General features: G+C 43.0%; 1 pseudogene; it reads right to left on the bottom strand.

Moving 5' to 3' along the window:
• The window catches only part of LOC139723243 (uncharacterized), a 52,439-nt pseudogene that overhangs the window by 27,603 nt on the left and 7,955 nt on the right, over nt 1–16,881 (bottom strand).

Genomic DNA, 16,881 nt, shown 5'->3' with positions numbered 1-16,881 from the left:
GGGATGCTTATATGATGGTCAAAAGGAGCATCTTACTTGCCAAAAGATCAACAAATGCTTGCAAGTGCTCTCACCTCATCTTTGATGGTCAGCAAACATTGCCACGTCGGCTTGGTCGACGATGCTGACCCCTGCACAGGCTTGACCTGATTCCCGGCACAGTAGGCTGCAAAGTCCGCCAGGGCTCGGTACAGATCCTGGTCTCCCACCAGGCTCCTGGCGAGGCCGACCAGCCGTAGCACCGCGTCCCACTGGCAGGCCGACACCAGGATCTCGACGGCTTCCCGCAGCAGGTCCTGGACACCCCTGGAGCGGACATCAGCCAGAAGGCTGGCACGCACTTCCCGCATGTTGGCGCTGCAGCTCTCCTGGAAGCTTTCCGCCATGGCTAGGACCTCTCCGAAAAAGGCCTGGACGTACTGCTGCACCACGGGATATCCCGCCAGGTGCTGGAGCACCTTGGTCAGGGTGGAAAGGCAGGGGTTGTAGACCCTGTCGCTGCCGAAGGTCTCCTCAAACACCAGGCTCTTTGGAGTGCCACCACTGGAGAGGAGTAATAGGTCCTCATCGATGGACTTGTCCTTGGCAAAAGTGTCCACTCCTTCCTCAATGGTGCCGCTGATGGCACCGGCCAGTGATGCCACGAGCTTGGACTTTGCATGGAGGTACTTGAGGGTGGACTCCGTCATTTGGAAAGGAGGTTGATCAGGGTGCTCTTCCTCATCACCAGGGCTGCTTGCTACAGTCTCAAAGTTCTTGGGCACGGAGAGATTTCGCCTGTGAGACGGTGCCTTGGCCTTGATGCCTGACACATTGAAGAATCTAAATCCAAAGGAGTGGTTGTATGGGGTCACCACTAACTTGAACTTCACAGAGTTTGAGCGCTGAATAGTCTTTCTTCTGCCTATTTAAACAAAAAGAGCACACAGAAAACACAAATATTAACTCTAAAAGCCTCGAATGAGGGCTTCAGCACTTATTACTGACTTAGAGGATAACGCCTCCCACGACAGGACAAACTCATAAAGGCTAATTTCTTGAATGATTACACCTGGCTACAACCATCAAACAACACAGAAAGGATAACCTCAGTCACAAATTCTTCATACCATCTTTGAGTGGCAGATTAGAATTACACTATAGGAGATTGCTATGTTGGGATACGGATACACACAACCTTACACTATTACACAGCACCACCGGTTCCTGCTTCGAGGCAAACTATCTGTGTGCTGCCAACAATACAAAATGCCACCTCCAGTACCTGCTTCGGAGTCGACAGTCTTGGCTGCAGCTTCTCCGCTGGACTCCACCTCAATGTGCCTGGGCAGGAATTTCATGGTGTAGTTCTCGAGCTTGTCGCCCAGGTAGCGAGACACGTGCGGCTGAATGACGTGCAGGAGGCCCATGTAGATGTGCCCGTGGTGGACATTGGTCGGCAGGGTGGAGCCGGTGAAGTCCTTGCGGAACCAGTCCATGCACTGGGGTATGGAGATCTGGTACAGAATGGGGGAAAACAAAGTCGTAGGACACTGAGCACCAGCATAAGGAACAACAAGTTACTCTTGAAATATGAATGTGACTAACCACATCATCACAATGTATTGAAATTGGAATTTGCCCTTCTCTTTTTGCTCATCCTAATTTTCCCTGTGAGAGCTTCTGCTTGCCTTCCCTTTTGCTGAGATACTTGTGATGATGGATGTCCAAACAACGCTGAAAAAGATGTGTTGTGTACAGTTTAAATGCGTATCAGGGCAAATTACCCCCCAAGGGCAATTACCCCCCGGCTAATTACTGGTTAGTGATAAGGTTAGAGTAAAGATTTGGGTTAGGGTTAGGTTTTAGGGTTGGAGTTTGGGTTAGGGTTAGGATAATGTTCAGGATTAGGATTAGGGTTAGGGTCAGGGGAAGGGTCCAGGGGAATTGCCCAGGGAGTAATTGCCCTATTGACCCTTTGAATGACATTCAAGTTCAGCCAGTCCCTGATATTCAAGTATATCCAGAAAACAAAAATGACAGAACTATACATATACATGTTACAAATGCTTCTTTCAATGTGGAAGCACAAAATGAACCAAACCTCATTATTTTCCTCATCCACCTTGACGTTGGCATCAAGATAGTTCTGCATGGCAACAGTCAGCTGCTCATCAAAATCGTCTGTGGACAAAACCTGGAAGAGACAACATCAAGGGCCAAGCATTATAGATCAGTGATGATATGAAGACTGACAAGTGAGAGAGAGAGAGAGGATGAAAAGTATTCCTATCTAGCCACAAAACCATGTGATCTTGCAACAGATTTTTAGAATAAACGGTACTTACTTTTGTTGTTCAATATCAACAATTTCTTCATGAAAACTGATGTGTTTCTGAAACAATGTGTCATTATTATCATCTTTGCATTGTTTGAATATCTCCATCTCTCCATCTATGATAGCAATGACCAGTAACAACAATGTCATTATGATACAGAATAATACTTCACACAATCCTTGATTACTTGAAATTGTTAATTTTCATGGTGTACCAACAGGACCTTTCTACAGATGACAGGATCCTCAACATGGGTGTGGCATTATTGCAAGGTACTAGCAAGATGTGCAGCCACAAAAGTTGTCTTTGCCTACAGGAGAATATCCTTCTGGTATGCTTCAGTAGCAATAAGAGCAGAAGGTAGTTCTCTGGAGCATCTAAAGTAGTCATATCTCTAGAAGTTCAGAGGCTGAGAATCTCAGTCATTTTCCAGTTCCAAGACTCTGTGTACTATACTTACTAACAGCCTCAATAGCTCACACTCTACAAGACTAAATTTACTCTGGTTGTAATAAAACAAGACCTTCACAAATAGAAGACTGCATGTGTCATGAATATCAACTACTCATTTCATTAAAACTATCATTGGCTATCTGGCAGATACTTGGTAGTCTTGTGGTTATGGCGCCTGTTTAACAGTCAGGAGGATGTGCGTTCCAATCCAACCTGAGTATGCATGCCCATAATTTTTATCATGGCTATTACTCTAAACACTGAAAAAGTGGCATACACTATACTTAAAGGACAAGTTCACCTTCATAAACATAAGGATTGAGAAAATGCAACAATATTAGTATAACACATCAGTGAAAGTTTGAGGAAAATTGGACAATCGATGCAAAAGTTATGAATTTTTTTAATTTTTGTGTTGGAACCGCTGGATGAGGAGACTACTACAGCTTGTGAGTCATATGCGTACAACAGTATAAAGAAAATGTTAAAGAAAATTCAACATATTTTCACTTTTTCGCATAATAAAAGAGCACTTGACTTGCCTCTTTCTAAAGGCAGGGGGAATAATATTACCCATAACATTTGTCGGTAACGAGTCAGGGGAATGTGTACTTTTTTTTCAAAAGATGGAATTTTGTGAAATTCTCTTTATATTTTCCTTATATTGTTGTACGCATGTGACATCTAAGTTATTCACACACTGCAGTAGTCTTCTCATCCAGCGGGTACTGCACAAAAACTTCAAAAAATCATAACTTTTGAACGGATTGTCCAATTTTCCTCAAACTTTCACTGATGTGTTCTACTAATATTGCTACATTCTCCCAATCCTTATGTTTATGAAGGTGAACTTGTCCTTTAAATTGAAGAAGGATAACTTGTCAATCACTTGCACTCATTTCTTCTTCAAATAAGTGGCAAGAACTCAGAAGTATAGTCTAAAAACAGCAACCAGTAAGGAAGTACGAGTCTACAGGTTGAATTCCACAACTCACTCTGAGTCTTGGGGATGACAATGAACCATTGCAGGAGACGAAGGTCACTCGGGGGTCGGGTGCTGGGACGTACTTTAACCAGGGGTCATCATCCCCAAGGGCTGGAGGGAAAAGGAAGTCAGGGCTGTTTTCATATATTCTTTTGACTCTCTCTGACCATTCTGGAACATTCTATTGTTTGTCATGACAAAGTAAATATGTCTGTATAATATCTTTAAGACTCCATCTGTATCCTTATTTGAACCTTCAGATGAAGGGTCAGCCTTTACAGGTGGCTTGTGAAGGGAAGACATTTTCCTGTGCAAGAATTTAATGCCTGTATTGAAGAAAACATCACTTATGTGATCAACATTTTACTGCAAAGGCACATACACACACTCACAAAAAAAAAACAATCTCTGTACCAAGGTGAAAAAACCAACAAACAACCAATTATAATCATCCAAAGGAACAATGAAGAAAGACTGATAATCTGTGTCTCGTAAATTGTGATGGACAGCATGAATTCTGCTCTAAGAATTTTTTCCCTTTGATAGAAAATCATGTTTAATACCCTTAATTTTCTTCTTCTTCTACTACCACTTCTTCCTTTTGGGGCTATAATTCTGAAGTATTTGGTCACCTTTTGCCTAGGTTTTTATCTAATAATTAAAATGGGTCACACAAGTTAATGAAAAGACTGAAGTCTGCTTCAATTCAGTAGATGATGAGAAAAGCTGTCTTGGAAACCTATTTGAATCCATAAAGTGTATCAGACACAAAATCTTTGGGGGAAACTTTCTGCAAAACTTGCATCTTCTATAAGTCCACTAACTATGACAATGTGCTGTTTAACGTGATAACATGTTACATCATGTCACTATGTCACTATCACAAAACATACTGTACACAATGATGAATCCTACATTCTGTCAAAATGCGATATTCTCTTGAAGTATTCCAGTGACATGAACTCAGACATACCATGAAGTCTATGTTGCAAGATCTCTCCATAGACTAAAGGCACAGGTAGGTTCGCTCGCAAAATGGTAAAGTGTAGGTCAAATGCACTGCGTGAAGTAGGAAAAAAGACATTTGGACACAGAGATTTAAGCAAAGGGACAGAGAGAACAAGATAGATACGACAAAATGATGAATACATGACATTACGCAAGCATTTCAGCATACCTGTAATCTTGAAATGCACATAACTCTCTGAAGTCATTGTGCACCTAGTAACTCACATCTAGTGATGACTGCATTCTGGCATATCCTACATTTATACAGAAAAAATGCACTTATATGATATTCATGTCATCTCACTGAAGTCAGTGTTGAGAGCGAGAAAGTTTCTTTGAAAGGATGGTGAAAGAACACAAAATGGCACATTCACCTCATGCCTGCAATTTCATTGCCAGTACCACAAATTACAATGTAAACATGCATGAATAGAAGCATCGCACTGGTTTATGCCAGATGAGGAGGGGATTTGTTACAAAGTGAGCATGCTACAATCAACTGACCTGACCACCCCCATTTGGCCAACTTTGTACGCTCTGCTAGACAGGTAGACCAATTGGGCTGTGACACTTCCACTGTTGATTCCAGGTGGTGACAGCATCATACCTGAGGGGCTGGTGATACCCCTCCCTAGGGAGGAGTGACGAGTTGGTCCCATCGAGAAGTTGTTCCCCTGCATAAAGATAATTCCAATGAGAGACAGTTGTCTAACAATCAATCATCAAAGTTTGTATCATAAGAATAATAGTATGGGTGGGCATTTACAGTGTTCCATTTCTACCTCTGTCTAAAGGCACATGGAAAGTCATCACACAGCAGCTTTAAAAGGAAAGGACTGTGAGTATGACTACTGAAAAACACCAAGTGAGTTTTATATTTTTCATGAGTCACATACTGGTTGGGTAATGGGTATAAAAACTCATTGTTAATCTCTGTTGTTTGTTTGCTGGATATTTCTGGCATTTTTCAAATCAGAGCATGGTAATAGATGAGCAAATTCACCATAAATATAAAATGTCTAATTAGAAACTGCTCTTTCATTATGCCAGAAAAGTGGAAATATGTTGAATTCTCTTTATATTTTCTTTATACTGTTGTCCATACTAATGTCATGAAGTTTAGTAGTCTCCTTATCCAGTCATGATGGCACCAAAACTTAAAAAATTATTAACATTTGAATCAATTGCCTGATTTCCATCAAACTGTCACTGATGTGTTCTACAAATATTTTGCTGCTGTCACTCAATCCATATTCATATTTGGGCTTTGATTTCTTTGATGAGTTAATGGAAATTGTTTCTTGCGTTCTGACCTGCTGTGTTGCGTGGTGCAAGGCTGCATGGGTCAACATCAGGTTGAGGAGGTTAGCAAAAAAGCACAGCCTGTCCTCGTTGCTCTGCAGCAGGTCCAAGTCTACATGCATCAGCTCTCTCGTCGACATGAAGATGTCCCAGTACTCCGGGGCGGCCGCAGCTGCCGCAGCGCCACTGAGGTCAAGGGTCGCACTCAGTCCCTCACCGCTTGCATGTCCTGAACAACATGCACAGGATCACGATAGGGGAAAGTACATTCGTTTCATAGGGATTTGGTACTTTGAGACTTGTGTATGCATGTATGCATGGTGTTTTTCTTTTCTTTTCTTTTCTTTTTTTTTTGCAGACTTTAGGTTGAAAGGGGGTAGTCACTAGTTGTAAATCCTTTGGCACACGTTGCAAAGAAGTATAGCCATTGTGGCTCAAAAGGGGACGTCATCAGGAATATTTTCACACATCAGAGCAGTCTACTCAGAGTCACAATGTCACAAATCACGTGTGAATAATACACTGGATCTGCCCATATTTAGGCTTGTATCTTAATACGCATATGGAGTCACTCATTTAATCATTTCCGGCCAGAACTATCATTAATCAAGTTTTTATTTCAAATGTCAAAGTCTTTAAATGTACTGACCTTGCTATGTGTACTAAATTTCAACATGTTTACAAGAAGATGAGAAAAACCACAGGATTGACCTGAATGTGTAATGAACTCTTCCCAATTTACATTTAGGTTTACTCTTGATACTACAACATTGTTATGTTTCTTTTTTTATTTTCTTTTTGCCCAAAACTTGATTGAGTTTATTCTGGGCCACCATGGATTTCACTCACTTGTCATGAGCGCCACCATCTTGTCGAGGAGCTCCGTCACCACGGCAATGGGCGTCCGGACGGGGTGGGGCCACTCTCCAGACACACCCAGCTCATTCAGCACCAAGACATGGCTCCCACGGGCACTTCCCGCTGCCTCTTTGGGCGGGGGAAGCGTTGCTGGGTGGGGCAGCATGGGAATGGTCCGGCAACAACTTTGGATGATGATCTGCACCAGATTGAGTTTCAGCTCATCTGCCACGCCCTCCAACCTGAACATTGAGAGACGAACACGTAAATCACCCGAAACTTATAAAAGAAAAGACAAGCTCTTCCAACACCTACGTAAAGTTTGACTTTAATGAACAGAGTTCAATCAGACAAAAAAAAAGTAGAAGTTTCATCAAAGTTGTTCATTAAATAAGACAGTTACAGAATGTAAAATTTGTATATTTTCATCAAGTAATGATACTGCTCCCAAGTACATATGCCCTGTGAGCATCTATAACAAACATACAAACTAAGAAAGATATACCTAGCACGGACTGAGCAGTCTGTGATAAGTGTTTGGCCAATAATGTATTTCATTATCATGTGCAGCACTCTCCCTTGATCATATATAACCAAGAACAGAACTAGTCCAGGGGCCATCTACATTATACTTGAGTACACGCAGACACACAGACAGGCAAACACATCAAAGTATGATGCTATCAATCTGACCAAACTCAATTACCCTAGGGATGAATGCTGCATTCAGCTTTTCTCTTTCACTAGCAAGCTTTAGATCTGTGCCACTAACGGTTATGACACGCCTCCCTCAAGGTTTGGACAATGGGAACAACTGTCTCGTGCATGTTCAGAACACTCTTTTTGCCTACTAGCCACATTGTAGGATTAGCCTCATAGATCTAAAAGCTCGCTATCATCACCACGAAGGGCAACATCCCCTCCTTCATGGACAACCACAGGTTAACCTTGTTACTACCATCCATGATCAGTCTTTATGTGTAATGTCGATGGCACCTAGGCGTTGGAAGTGATGAGAGGGGTTAAACGCCACCCACCTAACTGGAGGGATATGGCTGGAGAACATGAGCCTCCCCATCAGCGTGCAGGGGCTCTCGGCCAGGATGCTGAATGGATTCTGGCACTGGTCCTTCTCGACTCCCAGCTGCCGCTCACTCCCTGTTCCAGCACACAGCAGACAGATGGACAGATGGACAATTAACAGACAGGCAGATAGGCAGATAGACAGACAGACAGACAGACAGACGAATTGATTATGATTTACCTGATCCAGCTCCATGCCACCTTGGGGATTTTTTAATCATTATCCTCCTTAACTCACACAACTTAATATGCATTCATATGACATGAAAAGAGCAGCACTCTTTTGCGGTATCCTCAAGTATCTAAATTTTTCCTAGCCTGCTCCCTCCCTGAAGCCAAAACTAAACAAATAAAAAAGCCAGAGAAACACAAAGTACAGTGTATAGTAACAACTCAATTAATATGATAGCTTACATTGTTCTGCCATTTTAAGAGAAAACGTTGCAGGCAAAAACTAAATATAGTCAATTCCAATCAAACTTCTGAGCAAAATGTACTAAACAGAAAATCTGTGCTTGGTCCTTCTGCACTATCTTTCCACAGCATTCTCTCTTGCAAACTTGCATGACATTTCACAAACGGTAACATTTTGACTGTTATGCAGTTGACAGTCATCACATGATCACCACAGAAAATCAATGGTCCTTCATTTACATTAGCAGGGGTACATCGCTCTCAACATTTGACCATGAGGATTGGCCTACAACCCCTTTGCATGACTGACATATTTCCTCAGTTATTCCTATCCTTTATACCACCTAAAATTAATCAGAATAAAATCCTGTACCTGGCTGCCAGTCCCTTGCATCAACAGCCAGTGAGGCCAGGACACTGAGGTGGTTGTAGACAGTCAGGAGATAGTTGGCGGGGTTGATTGCCTGCTCGGCCTTTCCCGCAGACGCGAGCTTGGGAAACGCCATCATGAAACTGGGCAACACGTTCCTGTCCAGCGCCCTCAGGAGCTGCTGCACTGCACGGCGGATTTCCGACACCTTCTGGCGGGACTTCTCGGGTGTCTCGCTTCCCGACGAGCCCCGGGGGCCACGCTTGGGGCTGCTGGTGGATGGCGGGGAGAAGTCTGACAGACCCGAGTCAATGTCGGCATGGAATGAGTGAAGGGCAGAGGACAGGAGCTGGATCCCTTGGTGGACTTCCAGGACAAAGTTGACGTGAGAACGAAGAGTTGATGGGTCTAAGGGAGAGATGGCCATAGTGAGAGCCTGTAGGGCAGAGCGCTGGATGTACTCCAGCACGTTGGGTCGAATGAGAGCAGTTGCGGTGGAGGAGATCGGGTTGATCAGGTTGTGCATCTGGCACATGAATGCCTTCACACCGAGCAGGGTCTCCGTGGGACAACCCGCCTTGGGGCTTGATACATACTGCGAGGGACTGGTCACCACAACGTCAGGAGTGCTGGGAGATGGAGCGAGCAGGCCAGACTGAAGCCGGCTGACGACCATGTCCAGAAGCTCGGTGCACGTCTTCCACGAGTGGCATCCCGTGCACGCCAGATCAAACACAACCATGGCGATCACATTCACATTCTGGAGCTGCTGCCACAGCAATACATTGCCGCCACTTTGGCCGGGGCTACTGCTGTTCGTGTTGCTGCCGCTTGCTGGCTGGGGCATGGGCAAGATGGGCAATGTTGCATGCATCAGGAGTTCGTCGATGATCTCGGTCATCGAAAAAGATGCGATGCCTGCAGCAGCCATGGAAGCGATGCCCCCGAGTCCACTCGTAAGTCTAGGAGTCTGTGTCTGAGGGCCAGACACCATGTTAGTACTGTCCACGGATTCGAGTCTCTTCACCGCTCTCTGCCAGTGGGATGCAAAATGCACCTCCGCCACTTCTTGCTTGTTTTCCATATCAAATATCTTGATAACCTGATTACACATAATGATGCAAGAAAAAAGACAGAAAACTAAAAAGTAGGAAAGTTTATATAACACTGCGTTTTCTGAGTCAATATTCATCCAACATGACAAATTCTGTGACTGTTATCACACTCATTATCACATAGGCATTATATGAATTATGATGCTAATAATGAGTATCACAACATAACGCAAGTATGAAATATGGGGAAAGTATATTTACTGATGCCTTGCACAGCATCTCTTTAATTTCCCAACAGTCAAGTAAACAACAGGGCTGTCATGTCTGAACATGCCATCCAAAATATCTCTATTGTGAAGAGGTCAATGTTTCACAGCTAAAGTTACTTGGCAACTGCAACCCCCACCCTTTACTCTGTAATCATTGCAAAACTGTTACAAGTCTAAATTACTTTGCTGTGCACGATACGCTTTCTTTTTCGTGAATTCAGGTCAGGAAATTTGGTGAAGTTCTGTGTGCAGGCAAATAAAAGACTTGTGACGCTATGATAATATCATCATCTTATCTGATTTGCATATGAGATGTGACTGACATCACAGTTCTAGGAAAATGTGTGAAATCTTAATATTCCATCACTTTTATGTCTGATTTCAATGGTACTCTCATCTGTCTGTTAAAATCATCGGACTCTTTTTACATGGACATCACCTTGGCCATAGGGTGGATTTTCACACTAAAGTGGACTGCACATGATAGAGGCAACATATTACAGTTTTTTGTTGATAATACCTACAATGCTCAAATGCACTTGCTGCATGAAATTCTTTTGTTTCATGCTTTAGTGGACTGCAGATGATAGAGGCAACATGTTATCATTTTTTGCTAATAAATACTTACAATTCTCACCTGCCCTCCCTGCAGGAAATTTTTTTTTCTCGCTGAAGTGGACTGCTGATGAAAGCGGCAACCTGTCACATTCTCATTCTTTCTGCTTAAAATCACTACAAGAAACTACAATTCTTACCTGCCCTGCCTGCGTGAAATTCTCTCGCCTGAGGCACATCCTGAGCAGCGTGTCCTCTGATGCCAGCATCTGAGCCACAATGCCGCAGTCGCGACGCGGTCTCGGCGCGGAGGTGTCTGCCCGGCATGACGATCTCCTCTTCTTCCTCCGCCGCTTCTCGCTGCCGCTGAGTCCATTGCCGTCGGTGGTTCCTGCAAGTTTGCGCACAAGATGATGTTTCACATCTGTTTTCAAACACAGCAAACAGTCCCACTGTGGTAGTGCAGTGATGGCATGAAATTCTCTCATACAGACAAAATTAGTCCTACCCATGATATGAGAATGAACAGTCTAAATATTGATCAGTTTCAATAGGTAAATGGGGTAACATTGTTGCACAATGCCTAAGGCATTGTTTTAACAATGTTTCAAGTTTGAGCTGCCTGGTTCTACAAGCTGACAATGTCTCTGGTATTCTGTAAAGACGAAGCTCACATGAAGAAGAAGAAGGGGGAAAAAAGGAGACCCGAGGGTCTCACTCTCACCCGAGTATCGCAAGTTCAACTTCCACGTATTTTTGCAAACTACTATCCAAGAAGAACATAGCAAACTTGGGAAGCTTTGGGTTACCCCCAGGAGGGTATGGTGTTCATTTGTACATATTCTATCTATTGGCAATAATACCTGCAAAGTTTGCAGAAAATCTGACCATGCATTTTCAAAATAAGCTCAAAATGTGAAAACTGGCCCCAATTTGGTCCCAGCCACAAGAAGGCCACTCCTGGATCTGCCACAAACAAACTTGACAGTACACTCACTAAAGTACATTGTATTCACACAGAGCACTTCTGGCTCATAGAACAAGAGTTTTTAAAGATTCTCTGATTTGAGAGGCTTTCAGCTCCTAAGGGTCCATGACCACGCACTCTCAAGAGGAAAATGAAAAGTGCAAATCCTGATCCGCCGTACACATACTTGAGACTACAGTCACCTATGTACTTACTCATAGCACCAACTAAGCTCTATCATTTCTGGCTGAAGAGAAGAAGATTCTTACAGTTTCTTTAATTTGGGGGCCTTTGGGCCAACTGGGGGTTTAATGCCCATTTGAACAAATCAAGATCCTACCACCATAAGGATGCTACCTGCCAACTTTGGTGAAATTTTGTCATTGGATTTTCAAGAAGAAGCTCAAAATGCAAAAAGCTTACGCACAACGCATGCCGGATGCTGGGACAATGAATGACCACAATAGCTAACTTGAGCCTTTGGCTCAGGTGAGCTTAAAATGGAGGATGGTTGAAAATGAAACCTGGAAAGGTTTGAGTAAAGATCTGTAAGTAACTAAATTTGTCATACTCAGTTTTTCCCACAGACTTAGAAATGTTAGAATATCTCATTTCTTTAATGAGTTGACCTTTCAGGATGATGCTGGTAACAGCAACAGTATCACTCTCCCAATTTTTGCATTCTTGAGTGTTTCGTCATCAATTCTATCATTGGCAGCTCAGTTGACAAAGTCTAACAATGTTTTCCAATTGAGCTACCATCTTATTCAGCACTTACAAAGAGTATATGATAAATAAACATGTGTCCATGTATGTGCATACAGTTTCACATACATTTACTAGTACACTGGGGAAAATACTATTGGTGTCAAGATGAAAGGACCATGGGTATGGGAATATTTAGAGTTGGAATGTTATCATAGTTTGTATATACACCAGGTGTTGGATACACTGAGAGATTTGTGGTGTTTCGAAGCTTATGATTTCTACTGGACTACTTTCACTGTTGCAAAAGTGCTCTCCACTAACAAATTTATATGTTTTGGCACAAAATCAAGGGTAAGCAATATCACAAGAGACTTGGCACTTTGTATACAATCTACAATTGCACCATGTTGGATACACTGAGAAATTTGTGGTGTTTCGAAGCTTTCAATATCTATTGAACTACTTTCACTGTTGCACAGGTGCTCTCCCAGTGACAAATTTACATGTTTCAGCACAAATTCATGGGTAAGCAATATCACAATAGACTTGGGTGTACACAATATACAATTGCACCGTGTTGATGGTGATACTTTCACTGCAGAAGATTTGAAATGAGTGATACAACCAAAGCAACAATAAATAGTACAGATGACTTTTTGACAAAATATTCCAAAAAGAAAATGATAATAAATAAAAATAATAAAATACGAGGCACAGATGGGAAGAAGAACTGAAGTGTTGGAAAAGCTTCACAATATCAACTTTTCATCAGAGAGTATTCAGTCACCACACTCTTTAAATCCTTGACCCTAGACTACACAAGACTTACACTGACAAGTAAATTTGTTCGATGTATGGTTATGAACTGAAGTTCCAGTGACGGACAGTTTCCTATTGACGACAGCTCTTTTTTTTTCTTTTTTAGAAACATGTTTTGAACTCTGAAAGATATTTAGAATCACTGAAAAGTTGCAAGAATGGCACTTGCTATGGAGACAGCAATGAAACAACACAGTACTTTCGAATATTTGGGCTGTTGCCATGGTAACTGCATTCATTGCACCTAACAAAGAACCGGAGCATCTTCACAATATGGGTCGATGGACATTTGGGGGTACCAGATGGGCACAAAATCAAGCCCTAGACATGGGGCCCCAAGGGCATGGCCCGCGGGGCATGGCCCAGGGGCGGGGCTAACCTGCTGAGGTGGGCTCTGCACTGAGGTGTGAATGTGAGCGTGCTGAGTGGTTGCCACTCCCTGCTTCGGAGCTACTCCAACCTACAAAGGACATACGTGGGCAGCAGCGAAAAGAAAAAAAGGTAGGCATAGCAAGACAAGTGGGTAATGCAGAGGAAAGACGGATGAAGTTTGTGCATAGGGAGGCATTAGCACGCAAATCAGAGTTCAGAAGTGGAGCGAGTGAAATTTTGAATGGCATTGCATGGCATGGGATAGAGATATGGATAAATGCATACGTGTGAGTCATGAGTCAAGCATTTTTAGTGTTTGGGCTCACCAAAGGAAAACAATGACAACACAAAACGAACAAAAGACAATCATAGCACCACCGATGAAATCAAATTAGTGATGGGAGATCACACACTATGAATACAATGTTGTGAAAAGAAGGAAAAAAAATCACACATGCAAGGAAGATGATTTTAAATTACATCAGGAATGTTGCACCATTGATTAATTAGGTGAAAAGGGAAAAAAGTGGCACACAATTATTACAAGTAGCACATAAAAAAAATAAAATACATGAAGAATTTGGTGCATGGAGTGAAAGACAATCCAGGGAAGTACAAAGGGAAATGAGGAGGATTGGAAGAAATTAGTTTATACACCATTAGATATGAAATTAATCATCATATTTTATGTGTCCTCTTCACAAATTGAAAATCTATAAAAGGTTCTTCATATAATTGATATATAAATAGAAAAGAAATACAGAGATGTAAGTTTTAATGATTATATTTATTTGCACATACAGCTGTGATTTTTATTTTCTGCCACTAGTAAAACTGAGATCTACATGAATATTCTGAATGCTGGAGTTAGCAATGATTCGTTGGTGCTTTTTATGGTTGTTTCTATGTCAAGGTAACTACTTCCAGAAAGTGAGGTTTAACTCTCAGCATGGCTTTGAATAGGAGCAAAGTAATTACTGTTTAATGTAATTATTGTAAAAACAATGCAATATTCCACTTAAGATATGTTGCAGTGACATTGAGCGAAAACAATAACGAAGGTACACCAACAAAAATATCTGCAAACTCAAAATAAAGTCCTTTGAGACAGCAAAGCACTACATAAAGATAGCATGTGTTTATGACTGTACTATTCGCAAACAGATAGAGACCATCTAGGCCTTATTTCTCTCTTGCAAGGCTTAACTTAATGCTTTAGAAAGCAAGGTCCAATTACAGCACTATAGAATTCTCTTTTCCTTTGTCAAATATAACACTTTTTTTTTTTAATCCTTTTCTGGTGGTTTTCATATGAGCACTCATTTCCTTACCCTCTTGAAATTTGAGCATGTGCATGGAAGCAAAAAGTTTGCTAAGGCAATCAAAACATTTTAAACAAAAACTACAATTCATACGAAGGTGACTCATGGTGAAATGCTCTGTAATGTCTAGAAATCCTAGACATGAATTACAGGACCTATATGACCACAGTGCATAAAGACTCTGCTACATGTACATAAGCTCTACAATAGACTACTGCTTGACTGCAAATCTAAGTAAAATACTGCATAAATCAAGCTAGCAATGTCTGATTTGTATTTTCCTGTAAATTACGAACCCGACGCACTCCGGCTGCGACTCGAACTTTGTCGGGAGGACGTCCTCTTGCGCTTCTTCCTGGTCCTCTCACCGTTTGTCCTGACCTCAAAGAAAGTCTTGAAGACTTCCTCTTCTTCCTCCTCTTCCTCAAGGATGCTGCAATCATCATCGCGGAGGTCACCTTGGCCCTCCTTGGAGGAGGTCTGCTGGCTAGATACAAGCTGGAAGCGCCAACGGGCCTCGTTGATTCTCTTTGACAGCTGGGCAATGCGGCGTGCCAGTTGCGTCTGAGTGACGGAGCTTTCCAAATGGGCTTCCAGCCCAAAGTCTGCCGATTCGTTGCTGGTCGTCCGAGGGGGCGCCCCTGGCCCCAGGAGGCTGAGCTTAACAGCATTGACATCATCCATGCAGTCTTTCAACATGTCCAGATACACATGCATAAAGCGTCTGCTCGCAAGGAAGCCGACCTTGCTCACGAGAGGGAAGTTCTGATGATTTGTGGTCTCTATACCATTCATAGCTTGGCCTCTCCCTTTGCCTAAACCCCTCTCACCCACACTTTGCAAAGCCGGACTGGGATCCGTCAAACTCTGACTGCGCTCCTCACTCGGAGACAGGTGGACTTCCGCTTGGGAGCTGCCCAACGGTCCCAGGCTCAGGGTACGGCGAGTGCTCTTCCTGGCCGAAATACTCTTCTCAACGTCCAGCGATGCCGACCGGGAGAAGGTGAACTCGGTGAGGAGGCTGCCCTCCTTGAGGGGGCTCTCCACGCTCTCCAGACTGGTAAAGCTGGTGTTGACCCAATCCTCATCAAGGTGGCCCTCCTCATGGTCACTGTCTGAGGCCACCAGGGCCTCCAGCTCGGGCCGGTAGATGTCCTCGGAGCGGGCGAACAGAAGAGAGAAGAGATCCTCCAGGATCTCCACGCGGTAAGTCAGTGGATTGAGCCCTGCTAGTTGCTCCTTGGCGGCTTTCAACTGGTCCACAACAGCCATCTCCCAGGACTCCTCGACGACCGTCTCCCTTCCTCCTCTAACTCTCTGACAGCTGGAATGCTGGGGATCATCTTCTGCAGCAGCTTCTGATGATTTGCTACTGCTGCCGTTTGTCAAACTCTCCTCACTCCCTTCCAGGACCTGAACTGACGGAACAGGTCTCTCCGCATTAGGCACGGAGGTTTCTGTCGCTGTGGCATCATTTGACGGAGGTTGGCAGGCGCTGTACACTACAGCCAACATGACATTTTGTATGATGAGAAAGCTGGTGTAGATGGCACTGTCTCGCTTCTGTTCACACATGATTTGCTTGAGGGAGGCCTCATCCTCCTCGCTTGCAAATCTCACAGTCTTCTTTTCGCCTCCATTCACAGGAGAGGATTCTGAAAGAGAATGAGATTAAAGTGCCATTTTACTTTCAAATACAGCATAAGTCCTTATTCATCTATGATATCAACCAGTGAAGTATTGATCATTGGAATATTGTTCATATATGAATATTTACACAAAATCATCAACAACTTTCAACTGAAGTAAAGACACCTTAGTCCATAAGTTTGCTCTCCTGTTAAAATGATACCATAAATCGCTCTCACTCAGAGATCTAAGTGAGAAATTGCAGTCTCTGATGTTTCATGTTACATCAAAGGATAAGATTTCTATGGCAAGTATGCTCATCTCACAGCAATCCGAACTGAAATTATTTGTCATGGGTGCTGCTTCATATACGCCATGCCAAATATCATAAGGG

Source organism: Diadema antillarum, unplaced genomic scaffold (assembly GCF_040938485.1).
Source record: "Diadema antillarum isolate AM-2024a unplaced genomic scaffold, OU_Dant_1.0 scf00000183, whole genome shotgun sequence".
NCBI classification, from domain to species: Eukaryota; Metazoa; Echinodermata; class Echinoidea; order Diadematoida; family Diadematidae; genus Diadema; species Diadema antillarum.
Note: the sequence above shows the minus strand (reverse complement) of the source record. Positions and strands in the feature narration are given on the sequence as shown.